This window comes from Helianthus annuus, chromosome 15 (genome assembly GCF_002127325.2).
Source record: "Helianthus annuus cultivar XRQ/B chromosome 15, HanXRQr2.0-SUNRISE, whole genome shotgun sequence".
Lineage (NCBI taxonomy): Eukaryota > Viridiplantae > Streptophyta > Magnoliopsida > Asterales > Asteraceae > Helianthus > Helianthus annuus.
In genome coordinates, this window is record NC_035447.2 from 48,416,640 (window position 1) to 48,426,969 (window position 10,330).

General features: G+C 39.8%; 1 long non-coding RNA gene across 1 annotated transcript; it reads left to right on the plus strand.

The window, feature by feature from the left end:
• The first annotated feature begins 7,602 nt into the window (after window positions 1-7,602).
• LOC118487583 lies at window positions 7,603-9,975 on the plus strand. Its single transcript, XR_004881964.1, has 2 exons — window positions 7,603-7,745; window positions 8,513-9,975. It is a non-coding gene; the product is annotated as an uncharacterized LOC118487583 (long non-coding RNA).
• The last annotated feature ends 355 nt before the right edge of the window (window positions 9,976-10,330 follow it).

The following is a 10,330-nucleotide window of genomic DNA, read 5'->3' on the forward strand; positions in this document are numbered from 1 at the left end:
TACACCTAAGAACCCGTCTGAAGTCCATTCTTTTCTCGGACTAGCGGGCTATTATCGCCGATTTATCGAAGGATTCTCAAAGATCGCTGTGCCGCTTACCGCTCTTACGCATAAAGACGTGTCTTTTGTTTGGGGAACCGAACAAGAGTCTGCCTTCCAAACCCTCAAGCACATGCTTTGCAATGCTCCTGTTCTCACATTGCCCGACAGAAACGATGGCTTCATTGTCTACTGTGATGCTTCCAACCTTGGTCTTGGTTGTGTTCTTATGCAGCGGGACAAGGTTATAGCGTATGCATCTTGTCAGCTCAAAATCCACGAGAAGAACTATACAATCCATGATCTCGAGCTAGGCGCGGTTGTTTTTTCATTAAAGATTTGGCAACACTACCTATATGGTACCAAGTGTACGATCTTCACCGATCATAGGAGTCTGCAGCATATCTTTGATCAGAAGGAACTTAATATGCGTCAACGCCGATGGGTAGAACTTCTCAACGATTACGACTGTGAGATTCATTATCACCCAGGCAAAGCAAATGTCATTGCCGATGCTCTCAGCAGACGGAGTTATTTGCTCAGCATTCGCGATACCCGAGCCCAAATCGATCTCGAAACTCTCATCCGCGAAGCCCAGCATGCCTGTTTTAATGAGCGCACTCTGAAGAAGGAATGAATCTATCACAATGGAGCTCAGTTAGTGAGTAAATCGAATGGGATATTCCACTTCCTGGACCGAATTTGGATCCCTAAGCGGACCGATTTGCGACAGATTTTGATGGACGAAGCCCACAAATCCCGGTATTCTATTCATCCCGGTGCCGACAAAATGTACCAGGATCTTCGCTACAAGTACTGGTGGCCAGGTATGAAAAGGGATATCGCTCTCTACGTTGGGAAGTGCCTGACCTGTGCAAGGGTCAAGGCTGAACATCAAAGGCCCTCTGGCTTACTCGAGAAACCCCCAATTCCTATGTGGAAGTGGGAGAGTATAGCTATGGACTTCATAACCAAACTTCCGCACACGACATCAGGTCACGACAGTATTTGGGTTGTTGTCGACCGTTTGACCAAATCCGCCCACTTTTTGCCAATACGGGAAGACTACAAGGTAGAACGATTAGCCCGAATCTACACCGATGAGATCATTTGTAATCATGGGACGCCTCGTGACATCATCTCTAACCGTGATGCTCGGTTTACCTCGCCATTGTGGGAAACGTTTCAAGCTGCTCTTGGTACTACGCTAACCTGAGTACCGCATTCCATCCTCAAACCGACGGCCAGACTGAAAGAACGATTCGTACTCTTGAAGATATGCTCCGATCGTGTGTTATAGACTTTGGTGGTAATTGGGATAAATACCTGCCGTTAGTCGAATTCTCGTATAATAATAGTTACCATACCAGCATCCAAATGGCACCATTCGAGCCTCTATATGGAAGAAGATGTCGATCGCCTATTGTATGGCACGAGATCGGTCACTTGCAATTAACCGGTCCTGAGCTACTGCAAGAAACGACTGACAAAGTCCTCCAAATTCGAGACAACTTGTTGAAAGCTCGAAGTCGACAGAAAAGTTACGCCGACAGACGACGCAAGGTATCACCTTGGAAGGGTGTGGCCAGATTCGGCAAGAAAGGGAAAGTAGCGCCTCGATGTGTTGGACCTTTCAAGATTCTGGAAAGGATCGGAAAAGTCGCCTACAGACTCGAACTACCGGAGGAACTTAGTAACGTCCACCCAACTTTCCACGTGTCGAACCTCTGAAAATGCCTATCTGAGCATGATTTAATTGTGCCTCTCGATGACCTCCAAATAAACGAAACACTACACTTCGTGGAGAAACCTGTCGAAATCATGGATCGCCAAACCAAGCAGCTCAGACGCTCGCGCATTCCTATTGTGAAAGACCGATGGGAAGGCAAACGAGGCGCAGAGTTCACTTCGGAACTCGAAAGCGACATGAAGGCAAATTATCCGCAATTGTTTGTTACGGCTTCGGCCTAATTTCGGGACGAAATTCCCTCAACTAGGGGAGGCTGTAACACCCCAGTGTTTCGAAAGTCAAAGTCAAAGTCAAGATTGAAGTCAAAGGAAGAAAAGATTGTTAATTGCAATCTGTCTCTCCTTGCTCAATTCATGTTTTGACTTCTTTGACTGTATAGGCCTATTTTATGTTACGTTAGTTGTATTATGTGGAGTAAGTAATTATATTCGAAGTAATCGAAGTATATTCATCGCTACGAATCACTTTACGAATGTGAATAGTAGGAAGTAACAATGCGATAAAGTCAACTAAACGCTAAACGAACTAATCTAATCAACATCGCGCTCGCAACTCGAACTATGCAATTTGGTGATTATTATATGTGTGTCTGTGCCTTATGTGTTACTTGTGCATGTTTATTTATGATATGTGTGGTAATCAATCGAATCGCAATCGAAACACAATCGAATTCAATCGAAATCGAATTATGATAATTAGTGTAAAAGAGATAGTGCTCGATATGAGTAATTGGGATTAAAAGTAATTTGACTAGGGAAACTCTACCGCATTGCAACACTCACAAATCGAAATCGAAACAGCAAAACTCGTCGCACTGAACACTTGAAACAGGCGACCGATCGATTAGGCAACCAGCCGATCGACCAGCCGTTCGTTCGGACTGCTGTCCGATCGAACAGGCTGTCCGATCGAGCTGCCATCTGATCGGCCAGCCCTTTCCTCTTTTGGAACCCTATAAATACCCATGTCACTTTCACACTTTCCATTTCTGGAAACTCTCTGACCAAACAGCACGCCTTCCTCACCTTTTCTCAGATTTCTCTCGATTCCGGTAAGATCTCGCCTTAAATCTTCTACTTTCTTGATCTACACGCACTCCTACACCTTTCTATCTTTTAAATCTTAACTTGTAACCGTGAAATCACCCGATTTGAGGTGTTCTAGGATGATGTCATCATGAGTTCTTGAAGAACTTCATGTTTGACCTCAATCCACCAAGAACAACTTAGATCTAGCCGATTTCCACATGAACAAACAAAGATCGCTAGTAGATCTAAACATTTTTCACAAGGAAAAGGAATGAAAGATGGTTTTCCAACTTTCTTTCAACTCTTTTACACTCAATGCACTCAAAACCGGTGGAATCGGACCTTGTGTCGACATACTACTCATTCTTGTGGTTGTGTGGCTCAAGATCTGGTTTCTAGCCATGAGGTTTACCGATTTCGGGTTAAACATATAACGCCGTCACAAAAAGTTACGGACCGGGTCTGGGTGATTCTTGTCCGATCGGGAGCACCAAGTAGTGACAAAGTTACTGTTGTTTTACACGTTATCAAAATGTTTCGATAAAACGACAAACAATCAAAACAACCAAAGTGTGAGACGTACAGGATGACCAGGACGGGGTGCCGTCCGATCGGACTGCTGTCCGAACGGACAGCCACCCGATCGACCGGTCAGCCGAACGGCTTGCACGATGGGTCCCACACTTAATTACTTTTTCTTGAAGTTTGAGCATTGAACGAACTGTCATCCGATCGGACTACCATCCGATCGGATTACTCTTCGGATCATGAGATACTTGAACTTTAACACTGAATCGATTTTTCAACATGTTCAATGCACTAGGAATGCCACCCGATCGAACTGCTGTCCGCTCGAGTGACATTCCGCTGTGAACTTGTTCTCACTTGAAGTGCCCAACCGATCGGATTGCCGCCTAATCGAACGACTGTCCGATCGACCGACCTGAAAGGTAGAAACACTTCAATGTTTTCAAATGCTACAACAAAAACTTCAAAGGTCAAACCATCATACACAAACACATCCTTCCTGAAGGAAGAAACAATCCACTCGAACGACCATCCAATCGGACAGCCGTCCGAACGGACAGTCACTCGCACGGTCAGCTGACCGATCGGAGTACCATCCGATCGACCAGCTGTCCGACCCACCAACACTTGTTTCGTTTTACGCGTTACTTATCGTTATGCTATCGAACTATTCAGGCTAACCTTACTCTCAAGTGCTCCCTTCAATCCATTCACCGCTGTGAGTATACTCGAGCCCTTTTTGCTTTATGCACTTTTGGGTGTTACATACGTTACTTATACAAAATCACAATCGAACACACTACGCAATACTTTAAACGCTAACCGTTACTGCATGTATTATGTGACTAAATGAATGCTTGTTGTTATGTTTACACGTGGAATGCTGTCTACCTGCCTTAACGACGATAGTACTATAGTTTGGACTCAGCACCCGTTCACACGGGGGTTGTTAAGGACAATTATTTGCATGGATTACGGGGGTGATCATGTATTACGAACTACCTTGGGCAGTCAACCTGCAGTCATTGGTATCGATAGATCCATGTCGATAATTAACATGCTTCGTTTTCCTCTGTGTACGTGCTGGTTATGCGTAAACTATTTCGAACTCTATATGCTACTATCAAACTTGTATGCTCACCTTCACCCTATGTGTATTGACTTTTATTTTAACGTATGTGACAGGTATTTAGGATGCTTAGCTGCTAGGAAAGCGAGGCTATAATAAGTTTCTAGAGGCCAACAAATAGTTGTCTGTACTAATGTAATCAGGCGTCTCTAGAAGCAGATAAACAATTGGGCTACTTAAAAACCTGAGTTGTCGGAATAGAACTATTTGCCTAGATTTTGTCTGTAATAATTTATTGCCTTTTGAGACATGGTATGGGACATGTTATTTTAAATTGATTGGTAATGATAATTGTTATGGAAACTTCTAGACAATCTGTTTCGCTCAGTGCCATGCCCCGATGATTCCGCCATCGGTTGGGGTGTGACATATCACATTTATCCAGGAGTCAAGTTTGTTTCTTTGCTGTACGTTTGTACTGACCTGTTCACAGACTTGCTCCTGTGCCCTCATGCATATGAAAATCAAGTTCCTCATCAATAAGTGATTTTATTACATAGGGCTTGTTTTCAATCCAAAATAAGTGAGTATTGATGTGTGCGAAGTGTTATATATTTTTGATGTATATTTTAAGCCCTTTTTACACTTTTAGCCAAGTTTTAAATTTATAAAACACGATATTTACTAACACTAAACACACATATGGGCAAGTGCACCCATCGTGGACGTAGTATAGTGTTGGTAAGATACCGAGGTCGTCCAAGGACACAAGAGCTTTTAGTACCGGTTTATCCTCAACGTCTAATCAAATCAAAAAGTTAGAAAAGGTTTTTTAAACTAAGAAAATAAAAACTAACTAAATGCTGAAAAATAAATAAAAATAAAACAGATAGACAAGATGAATCACTTGGATCCGACTCGTGTATTAGTATAACCTTTGATTATTTTCGCACTTTTGCACTTGTTTAAGAGATTATCTTAGTTATTGTAGTAGGCCCCTCTTTTGAAGGCGACGTTACCCTCAACCCAGTAGTTTGAGTCAGCAAGGATACAATCCTAAAGGGTTGAATTATTGGAAGATAATGAATTAAGTTATTAATGCAAATTATGGTAGGCCCCGCTTTTGGCGGTGACGTTACCCTCGACTAAGTAGTCTGAGTCAGCAGGGATACAGTCCTAAATAGCCGGGTTATAGTATTAATAGTAGTTAACTTATGAGGGGGTCAAAGAGTTTGGATCCCCGCCATCCAATACCTATGGGCATTGAAGGAGATCCTACTAAATTTGACCCAGGTCCCTTGCAGGACCTCTAAACGCTGAACAAGGGCAAGACCCTTACCAAACCGTTCCCTTAACCCCCGACCAGGTAGCCAACATACCTCCATATAGACTGTGGAGATATGAATGGTGAAAATCTTTTATTTTATATAGACAGTAAAATAATGCCAAGACACCACGGACAAACGATAAGGAAAGATAACCTTCAACATAAGTAACTAGTTATTAAAGTCATTAATACAAAACCAAATAAAAAGTGCAAAAGATTAAAAATAAAAAGTATTGTACTAAACACTTGTCTTCACCAAGTGATGTAAGAGACTTAGGAAAACATGGCCTTGATTGTCAAGAACTCTTACGATCAATCTTGGATCCCGAGATGACTCACACACTCTATGATGGACAATGGATGATGGTGGTGGATGATGGTGTTGTGATGGTGGTGGGTGGTGGATGAAGTGTGAGAGAGGTGGTGTGCCAAGGGATGAGTTGAAATGAAACCAAGCACTCCTATTTATAGGCTGAACAGAAGGCTGGGCACGGCCCCGTGTCCGCTGGACACGCCCCCGTGCCTGTCTGACACTCTCTCTCTCTTCATTAATTGTAATTCGCAATTACAATTAATGCGCCTGCTGTACTTTCACCACGCCCCCGTGTTCACTGGACACGGCCCCGTGGTGGGAAATAGAAGCTTCTACAGGTTTGTCTTTTCTGCTGCTTCTTGGGCACGGCCCCGTGCTGGCTGAGCACGGGGCGTGTTCAGTCTTCTGCTTTCTCTATTTTGCTTGGGAGGATGTCGTTGAGGGGTCGGGCAGTCCACTTATGTTCCTTTTCTTGTATTTATGTTAGATTTAGCTGTCTTTTTGCTTCTTTTGTGAATTTGAGCTCATTTCATCCTGAAAATACAAAAGGAAGACAAAAACACTCTTTTTCCAACATCAGTACTTAAAAAGGGTTAGTTTTATGCCTTATTTGATGTAATTTATATGTTGCATTTTACACACATCAAGTATCTCACATCTTTTCATATACGTCAAAACAGATGATAAATGGTATACTCACCAGTAAGATGAACTCTCGTGCATACCTTGATACGGGAATGTGTCGTGTGTGGATGAACACCGGTCGGTAAGTATAAATCATACACTAATCATATCCCCTCGCCATTACATCTGATAAGTTGAGCTTAAGTGGACAACAATACCGATAATCGCTATAGGATGCTTATTTAAATGTTAACTAATTGAACAACAAGAGCGTTTTGGCGTGACCGTAAACTGATATGATTCTCTTACTCTCGAAACTCACAAAAAGAATGCCTGTCATTATTTATTTAATGCTTTCAGTTTCTGCATCTTTGTATATATTTATTTACTGCTTTCCATCTTTACATTTCACATATTCAAAATTCCAAAAAGGTTTTAGGTGTGTTTTAATATAAACTTTATAAAAGCCAAAAAGATTTTATTTCTAATTTCTTTTGATTGCCCGACGTTGGAACTCAAGTCTTCGCTACCTGAAACCTGAACAAAAACCAAAACAACTAAATCTTCATAAACAGTCTAAATTTGCAAGTTTTTGAAAGTTAAAAACTAAAATTGAACAATTTGTTAAACTTTCAAACTGTCGGACGGTAGTTGATTGAAAAATGGTCACATGTGTGTCATTTGTTTATGTTAACTATATTCCAAGCGGTTGTTCTCATTGTTGTAACACCCCAAATTTTTAGAAAAGATTATTTGAATGTTTAATTGTTTTAAATGTTTAGTTAGTTATAAATGAATAATAAAAGTTTAAAAGTTAGAAAAAAAAATACAAGAATGATAACTTAAACAACCTTGAGGGGTTAAACTTGTAATTATGTTAATAACTTATTAAAAAAATAAAAACCCAGTATAGTGGGTGTGTATGGGTCGCGAACAAGAAGCAGGAAGGAGAGGAAACCCTTCTCCTTCATAATACCTCAAGAATTTCAGAAATTAAAGGTGTTGTTGATCCAAAAATCGAATGCATGAGGCTAATTCTTCGCTAATCTAAGCATATTGAACATAAGGTAAGTTAAATGTTGTATTTTGGTGCATTTTCATGAACTAGGGTTTAATCAAATCCGTGAAATTGAAGAAATTGAACTTGTGTATGAATTAGAATCATCATTAGAAGATGTTTTATGCTTGAATTCGTTTGTATTGAAGGTTTGGGGTCAAACCCAATTAATCTAGTAGTATGGTGATCTTGTAGTTCCATAAATTGAGTAATTGTGATCGATGAAGGTATAAGTGCTAGGATAATTGATGAATTTTTATGTTGTAGAATGAATAAGTGATGAGAATTTAGTTGATTAAATGAGTTATGAAGATTACTAGTGAAATTGTGCATTGGATACGTGTACATAGTGCTTACAATGTTATATGCACACCAAGTGTTCGATTAAATGCTTGAATGGTTAATTTTATAAATTTTGAATGAATTAGGAAGTCTTACGTTGTATGTGGAAATTATGGAATTGATCTTTTGTAAAAAGTGTTATGGAATGCAAACTATATGTGAATGCAATAGTTATGTAAGTGAATGGCATAGTTTAAATGAGAGTGGATTATGTATAGGATTGAAGTTAAAAAGGTAAAAGTTGTATGCGAGAAACTATTGCATTATGAACTTGCTAGTTGATGTGTTATGCTCGGTAGTAATAAAGTATGATGATACATATCCCTTATATGCGTTAATAAGCTAACGAAAGTAAAAAATTGCATGATTTGAAAGCCGAATGAACGAATGTTTGTAAGCTAACCGTGTTACAATTATGATGACATGTATGGATAGGAGTCATGTCAATAGAGGCACAAATATGGAAGCGCTACGGGTCGAAGGTAAACACGGAAGCTATGTGTAAATTCGGACGCACGAGGTAAGTAAACTCTCGGACTCCATCTTTAATAGTAATGGAATTAATTGTATGATAATCGTTAAAGGTTTTGTTGAAATTTGTTATTGAAGAAGATATCGAATGAGTAGTATTAAGTAAGTGATTTCCGCAATCACTTCTTAGTTGTTTACGTAGAGTTATGTGCTAGTTAATTAAGCATAATAATTGAGACAAATAATGGATAGGTTGTATGAAACCAATGATTTTCGCTAAGTAGATGTAACAGGTCAAAAATGAGGTCTTGATGTTATAATGGAATGAAGAATAAGAAATGTCTATGGTATGATAACCGGGTAACGGGTAGGATCACGCATAAGCACGTTAATGGGTAAGTGGAAGTACGGATAATGTAAAAGTTTTATGGCTATAATGTTCTTGTAAGTTTTAGGCTAAATCAAATGTGTTGTTTGATAAAAACCATGAGCGGGTCGAATAATTCGTAGATGAATAATAAGCCGAAGACGTATAAGTTAAGAATTTCCTTAACCCGGATGTTGGATTTCAAGTTCACATGATAGAATGTTAATTTACAATCACGTAGGAAGAAACGTGACGCAAAACGGATGAAAAATGAGAGAGTTATGTCCGTTTCGGTAAGAATTAATGGCTAGGAAAAGTGCAGAGCTGACACGGCCGGGTGGTGAGCTGACACGGCTGGGTGAAGGTTCTGTCGAAAAATATTATTTATGTGATTTATGCATCGTAGGCTTCGGTATATTATCCGTGGACTACGGTGGGCCTCCCAAACATGATTTCGAGTGTTCCCTTGACGATTACACCCAAGTCTAAGCCTCATGTAATTTATATAAGAGTATGATAGATGTATGTAATGAAGTTGGACATGTATTACATGTAAATGGTATATAAGAATGCGTATGGAACACGTAGGTATGAATACATGATTGTAGGTATGATTGAATGTATATAGGTATGTAGATGTGTATGATTGTAGGTATGTATGTGTGCAAGTATGTGCGAATGCATGATTTGGATGCATTTGAGAATTAACGTTACTAACAATGCCCTTGAGTTTGGGATGTAATGCAGGAATGAGAATGTCGGATTCTTATGAAGTTGAAGCCGAACTCGGAACAAGAGACTTAGAGAGAATAGTCGAATGAATCGAAGCTATATTTTCGAATATTATACGAAAGTTAATTGTGTGAGAATAGTGTTGTATGAGGTTGTCAATGACTAATGATTAAGTTGTATGTGATGTTCACAGGTACCATACGGACTTCTTCTTCTACTAACGAAGATGAGTGGACGAAGATCGAGTCAAGAGCAAGGATTGTACGGGAAGGATCAGTCACATAGTTTAACAAATGTAGGTCCGAAGTATTAATATAATGGAACGTGGTAATCCTTTTTAATGAGTGTATGACATTTGGTATTTGAACTTTCTTGTAAGTACTATGTCTATTAAAGAACGAAATTTTGGGTTCATATTTTCCGCTGTGTTGTATTTTTAAGTTATTACAAGGTAGTCTTACAGGGAATTGTTCATAATACGAACGGGTCATGCCCGATTTTTGTCAAATTATAGCATGATAAATATTACTTTCGGATTAGGAATTTTGGGCGTTACAAGTTGGTATCAGAGCCGTGGTTTGAGGGAAATCAAGTATGTTGAGGTAAATACTTGAACTCAAACCAGAGTGCTCTTGTGACAAGGGACCCGTACAATCCAAGACTCGATCAAAATTTAAAGGTAG